At 41.0% G+C, this 17260-nt stretch overlaps 1 protein-coding gene and 1 long non-coding RNA gene across 7 annotated transcripts in view; one reads left to right on the top strand and one right to left on the bottom strand.

Annotated features, from left to right (window-relative positions):
- Positions 1-17260, top strand: part of PPP2R2B (protein phosphatase 2 regulatory subunit Bbeta) — a 512334-nt gene that overhangs the window by 123156 nt on the left and 371918 nt on the right. The window lies entirely within an intron of this gene.
- Positions 11422-14748, bottom strand: LOC123605682. The gene is made up of 2 exons (XR_006715852.1): positions 14447-14748; positions 11422-11749 (listed from the first exon to the last, which is right to left on the bottom strand). It is a non-coding gene; the product is annotated as an uncharacterized LOC123605682 (long non-coding RNA).

The following is a 17260-nucleotide window of genomic DNA, read 5'->3' as shown; positions in this document are numbered from 1 at the left end:
GCAGGCTCCAGGCTCTGAGCTGTCAGCACAGAGCCCGACGTGGGGCTCAAACTCACGGACTGTGAGATCATGACCTGAGCCGAAGTCGGCCGCTTAACTGACTAAGCCACCCAGGCGCCCCTCTAAGACATTTATAAAACCAAGTTTAAGAGTCTAGCATCTCTTACATGTACAATGGAAAGACTAGGTATTCCAGTCACTTAAGGAAGATATTTCTTAGACTAGTTGTTAAGACACGAGCTGCTTTGCTGTATTTTGGTGGCAGACCCTGGATTTAAAGCCCTCTGTATTTTTGGCATATCTCCTTTCAAACTGAAGGATAAACTAAAAAGCAAAGTAAAACTATGTAGCCAGCATTAGATCTGACTTCACCATGATTCTGTGGCTCTGTCATTTTTGTCATTGTGAAAGCTAAAATCTCTCTTCTCTCCCATCCCCATATTAGTGATAGATACCATTATACACACATCTCATTCCAAAAATATTTATTGAATACCTAATATATTAGAAGCATCACCTTATGAACTTCCCCTTGTTTTGGTTGCTGGAGCAGTACCACATACCAAGATTTACTTTGAATCTTTTGTATTTAACTTGCTTTTCCTGACCTCCGCAGATCACATTTGTATCTTCAAACAGCTACTGTTGTGAGTAGCTTTGATTGTTGAACAGCAGTTATTTAAATATTTATGGTCAATCTGTTCCAAAACAATATTGAAAGCAGCAGTGCACAGTTTAAGAAATACATAAAAATCAATGGGGCAAATTTATGTATCAGAAGATCTCCGTTTCTAACTATGTGCCAGATTTTCCATTTATAATTCTTGCAAATGAAACACTTCGGGTAATCATAAATACTGACCTCTATGAACCTTTCTCTCTGAATTATGGTCTGTCAGTACTAAACAGAGAGCAGTATTTGATTTGTAGGCTGAACTACACAAAGCAAGAACTCAATGCTAATGCCTTTGATCATTCTAATTCATTTTAACTGGCCAACAGGGAGATGACAAAAAGTCTTTTATAAGACCATCACCTTCTGTTTGAAGTGTGCCCAGTGCCCGTCTTGACACATTTTCTTTGCAATAGCTGTACCTAGCATTGTGTCTGGCACCAGGAGAACATCATTAAATATCTGCGTATAAATCTGGTAGTCTGAAGCCAGCCCAGAACATTGCCTAATTCACCCCACAACCTTCGTTCCCTTGGGAAAAGAAGTCTAATACAAAGCAACACTCATGCTATAGGTTCCAAATACTTTAGTCAACTGAGCCGTTTCTTTTTAACCATCACTTCAACATTCACTGTAGAAACATTCACTGTACTATATACATGGGATTTCCTATTTAGAAGGAAACTAAGAGGTAATATCATACGGGGATGACAAATACAATTTATTTTATTTTCTAGCTCAATGGAAAAAGTGGTGTTTCCACTAAATGATGTCTTAAAGGTGGGTAAGGGTGTGAGCCCCAGGTGTTGGCCTTACCACATTGAGTCCAACTCTGCATCCTGACAGATGGCCGTCAACCTCCGCTCAATCACTTCTAAGCCAGGAAAATGCTGCCTTTCAAACTGGCCCGTGTCATGCCTGAACGATGAAAAGTCCTTCTATATAATTAGCTGAAATCTATACTTCTATACCTTCTAGACTTCGAGCCCTGCCTTTGAAGTCGCAAAATAAATCTACTCTTTCTTATTATATATGATAGTACTTTATATATTTGAACACAATTTTTATGAGCTTCTATTTTTAGTTGACTCTCAGTCTTTTAGCATCCTTGACGTTTTTATCTATGATACTTAAAGTTTTCTGACAGAAGTTCTAAAACCGTCTTGCAGAGCATGTGTGTGTGTGTGTGTGTGTGTGTGCGCGCACTTGTGCGTGTGCGTCCTAGAATATAACTCATCTAGACCTGGAAGAATTACTTATCTATAAAACAACACAATCCTGTCTTCCCTATATTCTAATTTAGCTTGGGCTTTAATTCTCTCCATTAAAGCCATTGGCTCTACCTTCCGAGTTCGAAGATCATTGTCCTTGATGGAATAGATAAGCAACAGAAATGTTACATGCTTCTCCTCTCTGTCATCTGTTAACATTACATCATCTTTTCCACCCATCAAGCTTAACCCTTTCTTGCTCTTATTCTTGCTCCAAGCCTAATGTGAAATGCCTTTGCCAAATCTAAGAAACACTTACTTTACACTGAAGCTGTATTTGACACTACTGATTATTCCCTCCTTCCTGATGTTCTCTACTCCCTTAGTGTCTACAAATTTATTTTCATTTGATTCTATCCTTCTCTTTCTCTCTTCATTCCTACCAAGCTTCCTCTGTGGGCTCCACCTCCTCTGCTTTCCGTGGTATGTTCACCACAATTCTGGTGAACAGAACTACTTGAACTCTATCCTTGAGTAAGTGTATGTGTTCCAGTGGTTTAACCACTCTATGTTCTGATGACACTAAAACATTATCTCCAGCTCATATCTCTTCCCTAAGGTTAAGACTCTGAGTACTGATGTTCCAGAGTAGCTAAGACTGAATCATCATCTTCTTTCCACATGCCCAGACACTATTCTGCTCCTTCTCATCAATGCCCTGTCTTGATGATTGGCATCACCTTCTGCTCATTCAGCTAAACAGAAACCCAAGTTCCTCCTTCCTCCCCATCCACTTTACATACCAATCACCAAATCCAGCTGATTTCTATTGCACTACTTCCCTGTTTTGTTTTTAGTTTGTTTTATTTCTGCTTTTGTTCTTATATTCCTCATGTCTGGCCTCTACCTACAGCCAGAGAAATCTACCATGTCCCTATCCTGTCTAACCTCCTTCCAGTTTCCCCTTCACCTACAAAATAAAGTTCAGGGTGAACTGCTCAGGGTATTCTATGACTTAGCCTACAATTATCGCTCTACCTTTGCGTTTTTCTATGCCTTGCCCTGGAATGGAAGCTGTAATCATGCTAAAATGCCTGTAGGATCCAGCGTAGATCATGTTATTTCAGGTCTTCTTAACTTTGTTTATGTCTTGTTTTCTGGCTGGCATTTCACTTATCTTCTTTTGACTAATTTTTACTCATCCGTATAGTGTAGCTCAGGCATCATCTCCTCTAGGAAATACTTCAAACAACACAAAGGAACTGAAGATGCTCCCCCTGAGTTCTCATAGCACTCTGGGCCCCCTTCTTTTCTGTCACTTACTGAGTGTTGACTCCACAGGGTATCTGTGTATGTGACTGTCTCATCTGTAGCAGGGACCACACCTTGTTGAACTTTATTTTTTCTCTTGCACTTTCTTTCCTGACCTTACATTTCCTTGGACTTCTTTCAGAAAGATTTAGGTTGGTATTTTATTAACTAATGAATTCTTTATGTACACTGAGAAATACAATAAGAAAACCTAATACGAGTGAGCTACAAATTCGATGCAAACAATATCTGAGAACAAAAAGTCAGATAGGAATGGATTTACTTGATAGAATATGAGTGTAAAAATTGCTATTTTTTTAGCAAGAATCTTTACTTTAACTCAGAGGACAAAGTCACGGTCTTGATTCTCAAATTTACTCAACAAATATTTACTGAGTACCTGGGTATGTGAAGAGGTGAATTAGACGTTTATTACATTTTTCAGGAAGCTTACATTTCGGCAGGAAAAATTGTGTAACTATATTGCAAGGAAGAAATGATGATGTTGGTGGTGATAATGAGAAAATCACATTCGCATCCATTATCTTGTTTCACTCATAATTATAATGTAAGTAAGCTACTGATGTCCTTGTTTTATGATGAGAGAACTAAGATTGAGAGTGCTAAAGAGTATGCTCAAGGTTACACTCTGAGATTCAAAATTCATAACTCTATGCAATGCTCTCTACAATATAGTGATGTGTTTCGAGAGAGTTAGCCAAGAGTACGACTCAGAAAAAAGGGAGACAGATGGCTTCCTGCTGGAGGGACCAGAGAAACTCTGTGGAGGAGATGGCATTTGATCTAGGCATTAAAATACAATTAAAATTTGGATCTTCCAAGAGACGAGGGAAGGACATTCCATGTAGAGTAAATAGTTTAAACATAGTTACAGAGGTGGTAAAATGTGTAGCACATACAATGGTAGTAAGCAAGGGAGATCAGTTTGGATGAAGCATAAAAAAGGGTAGTGAGAATATAAATTGAAATGTGGGTAGGAAGTCACTCTTCTTATTGAGCAACGTGAGCTTCCTTCTAGAGACATAGCAAGTCAATGAGAATTTAGAACAGGGCAATGACCTAAGAAATTAATGCCACTGAAGTTTGTAAAATTGACTGGAGGAAGGAGGATCTGGGAAGGTTTATTCATTCATTCAACAAGTATCAGACACTGTTTTATGTACTGAGGCAATATCAGTGTGTCAACAATTTCTGTTTTCATAGAGTTCGTTTATTGGAGGAAACAAAGTATATATATATATGTATATATGTATATATATGTATATATACGTATATATATATATGTATACACACACACAAATAATCATACAAATATATATACAGATAAATAAGTCTTATCCATGTGATTAATACATATGAATTGGTTATTTTATTGTTATACATGTATGGACGGAGAGAGACAGAGATTGGTTGAAAGTTAGAAGGTGATAATTATTATGGAACAAAACTAAGCAAGGGAAAATATAGAAAGCTCCTGTGTAAGGAAGGGAAAGCATTCATAATTTAAATAGTAGGTAAATATAAAGGTAAAGCATTCATAATTTAAATCGTAGGTAACCTAACCCTAACCTAACACACCTAATAGTAGGTGACATGAACAACAACATAAAGTAGGTAAGAAAATGAGCCGTATGGAAACGTTGGGTAAGAGCATTCAAGACACCGAGAACAACATGAAAGGCCATAAGCATGCCTATCATATTTAAAGTACAATAAAGAGGACAAGTGGCTTGGATAGGGTGAGGAACAGGCAGTACTGGAAAAGTGTCCTGTGAGGTTATAGAGGAGGAGCATTGCAGAAACTTCCACTTTTTCTCTGAGTCAGATGGGAAGCCACTGGAGGGTTTTGCACAGAGGAGTACCACGGTCCAATAGATTTCTCAAGGGCAGCTTGGGTTCTGTGTGGGGCATATGTGAACAGGGACAAGGCAACAGCGAGACTTTAGTTGGGAACTATCATGATTATTATGGAGGATGGTGGCTCAGTTCAGCTCTGGAGCTGGTCGGTGGCAGTCAGGTTAGTTGACCAGCTAGATGTGGAGTATGTGAGAAAGAGAGGAGTCTGGGTTGACTCCACATACAACATGTACTCAGCAGTGACTGTTACTTGGTTTTGTGTATTGCTGGTTTGTGTCAGAATATACATGCTTTATATACACTGCATTTATAGCCCTTTTATGTTAGACCACAAAATTGGAATTTCCTTCTGACAGATAAATGAATGCCCCTAAAAGGTGTATGCTTTTGAATAAATACATATCATATTGATTTTGATGAAGACTTCTAACTTTACAAAGTGCTTTCTCGTGTCATTTTATACTCAAAACATTTCTGTATTAGAATGGCTATACTGAGTACTAGAAAAGGCATTGAATTATCCCCAGTACCAATATCTTGAGCCAAAAAAGTATATAAAAAAAAGATTCAAAAAAATAAAGTATAATTGTTTTAACACTAACCTTACACTTGGAGTAGTTGTTAAGTTGGTAAGTGTGTCTACATATGCCAAATATCTGAATATAAACTAAATTATCTGTCCAATATTAAAAATCAGTCAGAAACATATAAAACAATATCTCTACATTTTCAGATATTCTAAAATATTTGGTGTGGTTTCCATTGTCCTAATGTTTCTTGGGTTTTTCTACTATTTGTCTAGATGTATGAATAGGTTGTAGATACTTCCACCAACAACTTTAATTTCTCCTTCATCCCATTGTTTTTCCTTTTAAAAACACATGCAGATTTGTCACATTATAGGTTTCGCTTTGGAAATACAAAACAAATAAGACATATTATCTGCCTTTAAGAAAACATTAGTCATTTAAGAAGCTACCCCCTACCTTTTTAATAAAAAATTTTGAAGTGTCTTACAGGAATGAAGAAACAAAAAAGGAAAATACTAAATAAATGGAAGTAAGACTAAAAATAAATAAAGTTAGGAAAATAATGTGAAGCCAGGAATAGGATCAATGTAAAAAACGCACACCAAAACATTCTATAGCATGCTTTCAGAAAGTGGAGGTGCATCAGTAACGTGTCCTCCAGACTGGAAAGACACTTAATACAGAAACATCCATCAAGCCCCTCCTTACCATTTATGGAGTTGTATTTGGAGTAACTTAGTGATAGGAGCAAGTGGGCAGGCAGGCAGATGAGATCAGGGACATTCTCCACGAGACTATTTTCCATCCCTATTCTCCACCCGTATCAGGACCTCCATCCCCAGCTTTTAGGGAATGACAAGCATGGTGGTGAAGTCACAGGATAGTTACCTGAGGTGGGGCCTTCTGTGCACAGTTATCTGAACTAGTTACCCAAAGTGGGTTCTCTGTGCCCTTCCTTTAGGGAAGATGAGGACAAACCTTCTCTCAATCCATTCAGGGCTTACATTACTCTGCAAGGCCTGGAACATGTAGCCCCGAGGGAGGTCATTACACAGGCATGGACAAGATGGAGGGCCAAAGATAGAGTCACTGTCATCAACACTCCTACAATTGTTTACTCAGAACTTTCTACAGCCAGGGCAAAAGAAAAAACAGGACAGGATTTACTGTTATCAACAAGATGAAAGACCAGCAGTTGCTTAGAAGAAGTACATTTTTTTTTTTTTTTTGGTCCTCAATTATGGAAACAGTTTCCCCAGTGGTTAGTAAAGGCACAGTATAGGATTTCTTGAAGAACTTTCTGACAGTAATATGGCAGTGGGTTTTATAGGGGTCATTATAATACTTCTTAGTTCAAGTAGATTACATATTCAAGTATGATCAGTAGAGAGGCCCAAACAGCCTGATCTAAGGATGCATCCATTTGTTGACCTGACTTGTGAATATCACTTACCACGCTCTGATGAGAATGCAACAACAAAAAAATCAAGCTCAATTCTCTGAATATAAGCTAGGGTTCTTTTCTTTTGGTTGTGGATTAAAGTTTGTCAACCAAAGTTACTTTGACAACCAACCCAACAAAAATTAGACTTGAGTGTCTCCTATGGAGGATAAATAACTTATCAAGGATGGTTTGCCAGAATGGAAAACCCAGACTTCCAAGTGCTCTGACAGAAGCTGACTGGAACAACCACAGTGACGTGGAACATGGGAGATTGCGGAAGAGTCCTTAGAGGTGACACTTAAGTTAGACCTCAACAGATGAACATTATTTTGATATGGAGAAGCAGGGATGGTCCATTCCAGGTGGATAAACAGCCTGAGCAGTGCAGGAAGGGGCTGACTTTACACAGTAAGTTCACAAACATCCCTAAGTCATATTTGTGAGGACGGATAGTGAGCATTGGCAGGCCTGACGCTGGAGAGATGGCACAGACTCTAGCCTGAAGATGTCTGAATGAGGGGCCTGAGTTTCCTCCCCTTTAAACCTCCCCATTCATTTCACCTGGTTCTCTAAAGAAACTAGAGCCACGCCAAAAAAATCTGCAAACTGGGAACACTCGTTTACTACAAAACTTGACAAATGGTTACTACATTTGCAGAAACCATGACTTACCTGTCAGGAGCCAGTGACTGTCATTCTCCCCTTTATACAAATATGTGTATTCCACAAAATAAATGAGAGGATTCCTGAACTCTGTTGGAGGGACTGGCTAATTATTTCATACATGTTCAAGAAATAGTGAGTGTCGGTCCACAAGTTTGTCTTGGTTTTTCTAAAGACTTTTGTACACGATGCTGCATTGCATTATGGTAACCTTATAGATGGTCTCTTTGGGATCAAGGAGAAGCCAGTTCACAAGGAACAAATTGGAAAATCATGAGAAACAATAAGCTGTATGACTGGATAAGTAATACAAAGCTTTGAAAAAAAAGTTTCCTTTCAAGTCTCAAAGAAGTCAGGGTAATCCTAATGAGAAAGCAGCTTCAAAAGCAAGAGGCATTTGCTAAGGATGGTGACTGCTCACAAGCAGTCAACCCACAAGGTGTACTGGTGTACTTTATATGTGTTATCTCAGCCAGTTACTACAAAGTTGTGTGATCTGTATTACTGTCTTGACATTGTAGATAAGGAAAAACAGAGACCCAGAGAAGTTTAGCAACTTCCCCAAAGCTATGCAGCTTGTCAATGGAAGAGCCCATTTCCACCCTCCGAACACTGACAGCTTGGCTTTAGAGTCCTTCATCTTACCACCACCTTCCTTCTTGTTTAATGAAATGTTGGAGCTTGAAGTGCCCTTAGAATTCATCCAAATCCTCTTCCTGGGGTCCTTGGATAGCTGGGATCAGAATCAAGTGAATGAGGCCCACTTTTTGGGTGCCAAATGTAAAGAGGCACCAAAAACCTCAATATTCAAATAAATAATAGTTTAATGTGGTTTTTAAAAATCAAAATTAACATTTATGATGAATAAAATATCAACATTTAAATAAAGACAGGATCTCTTTGTTAAAGACTGGATCTGTCTTAGGTTCCCTCTCTTTGCTGATGGCACCTTCATCCCAGCCTTGGTGCCTGGAGCAGCTCAGCATCACCTGGGAGGTATTCAGTAATTCAGATTTTCAGGCCCCACCCCAGACTCACTCCATCTAATGCTCAGAGGGTGGGACTCCGCAATCTGTGTTTGAACCATGCCCCCATGTGATACTGAAGTGAGTTGGAGTTTGAGAACCTCTGGTCTAGTCCAATACTTTCACTGAAAGATGAAAAGGTTGCCTATTAGTGGCAGAGTTTATGACTTTTCTTTGATTTTGAGTTTGAGTTTCTTTTTTTTATTTTTTTATTTTTTTTAATATGAAATTCATTGTCAAATTGGTTTCCATACAACACCCAATGCTCATCCCAACAGGTGCCCTCCTCAATGCCCATCACCCACCCAACCCTCCCTCCCACCCCCATAAACCCTCAGTTTGTTCTCAGTTTTAAGGAGTCTCTTATGTTTTGGCTCCCTCCTTCTCTAACCATTTTTTTTCCTTCCCCTCCCCCATGGTCTTCCGCTAAGTTTCTCAGGATCCACATAGGAGTGAAAACATATGGAATCTGTCCTTCTCTGCATGACTTATTTCACTTAGCATAACACTCTCCAGTTGCATCCACGTTGCTACAAAAAGCCATATTTCATTCTTTCTCATTGCCACATAGTATTCCATTGTGTATATAAACCACAATTTCTTTATCCATTCATCAGTTGATGGACATTTAGGCTCTTTCCATAATTTAGCTATTGTTGAGAGTGCGGCTATAAACATTGGGGTACAAGTGCCCCTATGCATCAGTACTCCTGTATCCCCAGGGTAAATTCCTAGCAATGCTACTGCTGGGTCATAGGATAGGTATATTTTTAATTTTTTGAGGAACCTCCACACTGTTTTCCAGAGTGGCTGCACCAGTTTGCATTCCCACCAACAGTGCAAGAGGGTTCCCGTCTCTCCACATCCTCGCCAGCATCTATAGTCTCCTGATTTGTTCATTTTGGCCTCTCTGACTGGCATGAGGTGGTGTCTGAGTGTGGTTTTGATTTGTATTTCCCTGATGAGGAGTGACATTGAGCATCTTTTCATGTGCCTGTTGGCCATCTGGATGTCTTCTTTAGAGAAGTGTCTATTCATGTCTTCTGCCCATTTCTTCACTGGATTATTTGTTTTTCGGGTGTGGAGTTTGGTGAGCTCTTTATAGATTTTGGATACTAGCCCTTTGTCCGATATGTCATTTGCAAATATCTTTTCCCATTCCGTTGGTTGCCTTTTAGTTTTGTTGATTGTTTCCTTTGCTGTTCAGAAGCTTTTTATCTTCATGAGGTCCCAATAGTTCATTTTTGTTTTTAATTCCCTTGCCTTTGGGGATGTGTCAAGTAAGAAATTGCTGCGGCTGAGGTCAGAGAGGTTTTTCCCTGCTTTCTTCTCTAGGGTTTTGATGGTTTCCTGTCTCACATTCAGGTCCTTTACCCATTTTGAGTTTATTTTTGTGAATGGTGTAAGAAAGTGGTCTAGTTTCATTCTTCTGCATGTTGCTGTCCAGTTCTCCCAGCACCATTTGTTAAAGAGACTGTCTTTTTTCCATTGGATATTCTTATCTACTGAACTGCTCCCCCCTCCCTTGACCGGGTGTGTTTGGCTACTTCCTAATCTGCTGTATGCCCCATTTGTCATGATTTCCTGCAAATCTGTTTCTTTCTCAGAGGCAAATCAATTTGCCTCTGAAGATCATGGTATTCTCTCTTTATGGTGAGGTATAATCATATAGAGAAGAAACCACATAAGATCCCCTAGGGTATTGTTTGGAGCAGTGGTTTTCAATGGTGGTGAGTTTTCAACCATGGTGGCATTCTATTTATTTATTTTATTTATTTTATTTTTATTTTTTGAGAGAGAGAGAGAGAGAGAGAGAGAGAGGGAACAAGCAGTGGAGGGGCAGAGAGAGAGGGAGACACAGAATCTGAAGCAGGTTCTAGGCTCCGAGCTGTCAGCACAGAGCCTGATGTCTGGCTTGAACTCATGAACCTTGAGATTGTGACCTGAGCTGAAGTTGGCCACTTAACCGACTGAGCCACCCAAGTGCCCCAACCATGGTGGCATTCTGGAATCACCCCCAGGAGATTGGAAAAAGCACCACTGCCCAGACCTCACCCTAGCCAAGTAAAGTAGGATCTCTGGAAATAGGATTTGAATGCCACTATTTAAAAAACAACATAAGAGTGAAGCCATATGGTATCTGTCTTTCTCTGTATGGTTTCACTCTTATGTGGATCCTGAGAAACTTAACAGAAACTCATGGGGGAGGGGAAGGGGAAAAAAAAGGTTAGAGTGGAAGAGAGCCAAAGCATAAGAGACTCTTAAAAACTGAGAACAAACTGAGGGTTGGTGGGGGGTGGGAGGGAGGGGAGGGTGGGTGATGGGTATTGAGGGCACCTTTTGGGATGAGCACTGGGTGTTGTATGGAAACCAATTTGACAATAAACTTCATATATTGAAATAAATAAATAAATAAATAAATAAATAAATAAATAAATAATGAAAAACAACAACAACAACAAAAACTTTTAGGTGAGGGGTGCCTGGGTGGCTCATTCGGTTGAGCATCCAATTTTGGCTCATTTCATGATCTCACGGTTTGTGGGTTCAAGCCCCATGTTGGGCTCTGTGCTGACAGCTCAGACCCCAGAGCCTGCTTTGGATTCTGTGTCTCCCTCTCTGTCTCTGCCCTTCCCGCACTCATGCTCTGCCTCTCTCTCCTTCAAAAATAAATAAACATTAAAAAAAAAATTGAGGTGATTATAATGTGCATACAGGATGGAGAACTAGGTTGGCCAATATGGCAGAAGCCAAAGCTGGTCTCATGGCAATAATCACTTGTCACAGTCCACAAAGTATAAACTAAGCGTGATCCTTTCCACTTTTCTTGTCCTCATATTCAGTATCTCCTCCACTTCTAAATCCCGTCCACATTAATGCACACATAGCTCTTAAATTTATCCATCTCTCCATTCCGACTGCCATATTCAGGATCAACTCATCACTGATCAACTTTGGCCTCCAAACTGTACTTTGTATCTGCCCTTGGACACTTCCTCAATTGATGTGCCATTCTAGATGCATGAAAATCATTATGAAACAAAATGACTAATAATATATAAATTGCCCCCTCCCCTGCTTTAAAAACTCTCCATGACTTTCTTAAGATAAGACAGACATCTTAACATGCCTCCTATGGTCCTGGGTGGTCTCAGCCAGCCCACCTCTCCCCTGACTCTCTGCTTCAGTCACTCTTGGCTTCTAGTTTGTTACACCCTTGCTGCATGGCCTTAGCACATGCTGTTGCCTCTGCCAGGAATGTTCTTCCATCCCTTCGTAGCCAATGAACACTTAGATTTCTGTTATAACTTTACATCTTGGGGAAACCTCCCCTGACCTCTCTGAGGAGATAAAATCCTCTTGTTATAAAGTTTTAAAATCATGTGTTTCCCAAAAGAACAAATAAATTGAGAAGAGAGTTGAAATTCACCTGGGACAAGCTGTCATAAATTCCTATGGCACCTTCTGCTTCACCTTCATAACATAAATAACAGTTGCAGTTTTACGTTTGTGTGGCCATTTAGTGAGTATATTTACCCTGCAATAGAATCTGTCAAGAAAGGGGCCACATCTTTTGCTTACCATTGAATCTACAGCAGCTAGCTAGTGCTTGGAACACAGCAGGTGTTTAATAAACAGTTGCTCCAAAAAAAAAAAAAAAAAAGAAAAAAGGAATGAATGAGTGCCTAGAAATTATGGCAGCAAAAGGAATGACTATGGGTGTTTACATACGGATTGCTCTCAGGACAAGCTCTCAGAACAAGAGATTCATCTTTAATCCAGGCTCTCTTTCTAGCACTGTTGAAAGGGCCTTCTACCAGGACACCTGGGTGGCTCAGTCGGTTAAACATCTGACTTCAACTCAGGTCATGATCTCACGGTTCATGAGTTTGAGCACCGTGTACGGCTCTGTACTGACAGCGCAGAGCCTAGAGCCTCCTTCGGATTCTGTGTCTCCCCCTCTCAATGCCCCTCCCCCACTCCTGCTCGCTCTCTCTCTCTCTCTCTCTCTCTCTCTCTCAAAAATAAATAAACATTCAATTTTTTAAAAAAAGAAAAGGCCTTCTACTTCTTGAGCTGTTTTTCAAACTAGGCTTTGCTGTATTTCCTTAGGGTCATTGGGTCAGACAGGGAGAAGGAGAGAAGGCTGAAGGGGCAGGTGGAATGAACCGCCTTTTAATCTATTTCTGGATAACATTTATTTTGAAGAAAGAGATTAGTTCTTAAAAGAAAAATCATTCAAAACCACTGTCCTAGAAGGTGCCTAAAACCCCTTCTGGATCAACATGTCTGTAACACTGTTTTCCAAAGGAAACTTGACTCACACCAATTCTGAAAGAAATGAACAGCTGGTACAGTCAGGTTTCTGTTATTCTAGAAGGCTGTACGCACGTATACATGCAAATACAGGTGGGCTTTTCTTTTCAGGAAAAGGCCTTGGAGAAACGAAGCAGGCATATTCAGCCGCATCTGCTACAGCAAAACACAGTGACAGACATAGACATTGAGTCACTCCCACTTCCTGGGCTGGCAATTTAATAGGCTTCTCAGATTGTCGGGCTCAATTAACGGTATTTACTGTGAGCGCATTCCTGGGCAGGTGGCTCCGTCTCTGGGCTGCGAAGATGAATGAAGCACCTGCCTTTTCATTGTGCTCACCTTGCCCTTGAAGGGGCCACTCCCTGGTGAAGTCCCCTCCCTTCTCCCTTTCCTTGGTCTTCAGGGAAAAGCACAGTCACAACAAAAACAAATTTCCTTTTTGTATTAATTAAAATGCCTGTCCCAGGAATATGATAGAATTTCCCTGAAGCCTTTGCATCGAGTATGCAATGGAAAGAGGGAATTAAAGCTATTTTCTGCAGTAATGGGCCTTGCCTGGAGCCCTGTGGGCCACTGGAGGAGGATGGGGGAGGTGAGGAGGGAAGAGGGGGGGAGGTGGAGGGAGGGAGTGTGAGGCAGCGATCTGACTTCTTCCCCATTTCCTTAGAGTACAACCCAATTATCTGTTTTACATTTGGGGTTTCAGTTTAGATTTCATTTATATCAAAGGTTACATAGCTTTAAAAAAGAAAAAGAGTGGGTATAAAAGCCCACACGTTTAGATGATACAAATAAAAACTCAGCACTTATTTGCCTTAATTACCTGAAGTTTTAAGACCTCAGCCTCTTGGGTAATTTCTTCCTTTGTCCATAGAGAGGTTGCTAGGTTTCACTAAAGTAGCTACTTTATTCATACCCACAAAAAAAAAAAATAATAAATTCCATCCATTCTAAAATTTGTACTACATTATGTTACTGGGTCTGCCCAGCTCAAAATAATGAATATATTCATGTATTATTTAGGAGGAATAAAGCAGTGTTTTTCTCCATCTTCTAATTCATTGGCTCGCAAATGTTAGCATGCCCCAGAGTCTCCTACAGGCCTTGTCAAAGTGGGGGCTATTGGGCCCACCCTGGGGTACCTTGGATGGAGCCCTAGAATTTACATTTCTAATGAGTTTCTAGGTAATGGTCATGCTAACAGTCCAGGCTGCACACTGAAAACCCCATTTTCATTCAGAAGGGTGCTAGAAATGGAGTTGTCAGAGTGGGTAAGGCGCTGGGGAAAAGCCACACCTGTGGGGGCCAGGGTCTGCTGTTGACCCAGTCTTATGCCTGAGGGCCCACCGAGAGAACCATTGTGTGTTTTGCTCGGGGCCCCTCAGTCCCACCTTGAGCGGATGGTGGACAAGTTTGATGTCCTCATCTGTGCTGAGTCATCTGTGGTTGCTCATGGAAAGCACTAGTGTCCTTAGTGGGAGCCAGAGTCCAGGGGTAGCTACAGGAAAGGATTTCAGGTTCAGAAGAGTACCCCTTCCTTTCCAGATCTGCCTCTGTGGTTTCTGGTTGCAACCCACCATTACTGCTACATTCCTTTGAGAGGCACTGTGCCTTGTTTAATATACCAGCACCTGGTGGGAAGATAAGGATGCCCTGAAAACGTAACTGAGTGTACTCGGCCCTGACAGAAGAAGTAAATCAGAAGAAAGTAGAACTTTAGATGTGGATGCCATCCTGTTTCAGGCTTCTGATTTTCAAAGTGGAAATGCAAGTTCAAAGAGGTTATTTTTCCCAAAGTCCTGAAGCCAGGCCTGGACAGGCCTGGAGGGGGAAACAGGTGGGGGAGGGGTGGAGAATCCAGGATGGTCTAGGGGCTTGAGGGCTTGTGGGGCATACGCTGAGGGAAGGAGCTACTGGGACCAGATGGAACATGAGTAACCCCCTTCCTGAGTGCCCTTTCTGTAATGGCAGTCTCAACGTGGCCCCAAACTGGAAACCTCAGGGTTGCCTTGAACTTGTTTTTCTATGTCCCCATGGAGTCACCATGTCTTTCCATCAGTCTCCTCCTTTCCATTACCTCTCCTGCTGCTGAAGGCCAGGCACCTCTGTCACTGTAGCCTTCAGATTCTGTCTGCTGTGCCTGAAATCAGTCTTCCATACAGACACCAGGGTTCTCTGACAGATTTTCTGTCACTGCCTAGCGCCAACAGGCAACAGTCCCATCTTCTCAGTATGGCACTCAACTTGCTCCCTTCCCTCAACTCAACTTGCCTTTTCTCTTTTATGGCCTTACATTCCCTTCCATACAAACCACGTTCCAGCTATATGCCACATGACTTAGAAGTCCCTGAACCACTTCCACGGACTGTTTTTACTTAAGCTACCCTCTGTTCCCTCCTACACTCAGAATTCTCCCAATCATTTAAGGTCAAGGTCAAGCTCTCCTCTGTGAAGTGTTTCCCGATCTACCAGTAAGATCTGAAATCTCTCTCTCTTTGATGACCTGATGGCATTTTTATTTATGAATCTGTCATAGGCCTAGCTTAACTCTGTCCATAATGAAGGCCTGCTTATGAGCACGCCCATACGTGTATCCTACTCTCCTTGGTACCAAAATATAACCAAAAGTAAGCATGGTTGTTTATCCTTACAGGATTCTGATGACTCCTGCATGAACACCGACCACATTGTTGTCATTTTCATTTATTGTGATAAGAGAGTTGAGACTTGAACCTTACCTCAGAATAAATTAAAACATGACATATTGCACAATACATACTGCTGATTTTATGAACATTGGACAGTTAGATCCATCCAACAATGATGATTCATTCCCGCCACCAGTAGAAAGTCCAAAAGGGGAAACCTTGCCCTTCTGTGCCTCTGCCCATTGTGTGTTTTACTCATAATCCCTAAGGTCTCCCTCATTCTGGTCTTTGTTCTATCATCTTGGGTGTGTTTTCTCTGTCCTGTCTTCTGAAGCTCATGGGTCTTGCTCACTAGAATAGACACTGTATTGCATTTTCCTGAGTCCCCAGAAGATAATCTCTGGCATGTAGTAGCTACTCAGGAAATGCGGAGTTGAACTTTTGGGAAGGCAGGTAGATGGATACCAAAGGCAATCCTTATTTCCTTCCCACCTTTTGGCAGAGTATCACTGTGTGCTTCGTTGAACTGGGAAGTGCCTATATCGTCTCTGACTTCAACCTACACATTCACCCTTAGTGAATTAGTTCTCAGAAGGTGGAACTTGTCACTGGTTACACCCCCAGTTAAAGTACCTATTTCCTTGGGCCCCCAGCCTCAGCAGAGAGTGTGACTGTTTCTTTGGACAGATCGTCTATTCCTTCATTCAACAGATAATTCTAACACTATTACTGTGTGTTAGAAACTGGGCCAAGGACTAAGGATACAATAGTGAAAAAGGCATGTACTCCTCCTGTTTAATGTTAATATAAATCCTGATTACTGGGAAAGCATATTGATGGGAAATAAAGCCCATTGTGGAGACTCAGAAAAGCCTCTCTGAAGAAGTGACATGTAGTGGAGATATTAAGACTGTGTAGGAGACAGGCAGCTGAAGATGGGGGACAGAGTATTCTGTACAAAGGGGACAGGAATTGTGGAAACTTCAGAAGCAAGAGAGTGGTGACTTAAACTGGAGATACCACTGCCTACAGAAAAGTCTCCTCTGGCCCTCCCAATCTTGGGCTGAGGGACCCTCCTATACATATGTTCCCAAGCATAATGTACTTCTGTACTCACGGCCATGATCACTCTGCATTATAATTACCTATTTACCTTGTTGATCTTTCCCGCTAAGTAATAAAATCCACAAGCATCAGCCAAGGACTGTTGGGGTTGATGGGTTGTAGCTCTCTTTCCCCTCAGGTGGAATAACTCTGATATATATATATATCCTACAGCAGGATTTAGTCCCAGTGGTCCCCAACACTGGATTGCTTAAAAATGCATTATTGGCTACCTTCTCTCTCCTTCTCACTTTCCTACTCCCTTATTAATGTTTTCTGAAATAACCTCCCAAATAAACCACTCACAGTCAGATCCTTGGCTTAGGATTGACTTCTAGAGGAACCCAAACTAAGATAGTACTCACCAAATACCTATTGAATGCCTGAGTCCCCTCCTGACTTAGCTGCTTATTTGCTCAATTAGGCAAGTTATTATCTCTTCGAGCCTTCACC

This window comes from Leopardus geoffroyi, chromosome A1 (assembly GCF_018350155.1).
Source record: "Leopardus geoffroyi isolate Oge1 chromosome A1, O.geoffroyi_Oge1_pat1.0, whole genome shotgun sequence".
NCBI lineage: Eukaryota > Metazoa > Chordata > Mammalia > Carnivora > Felidae > Leopardus > Leopardus geoffroyi.
This window is presented reverse-complemented; position numbering and strand designations above follow the sequence as displayed.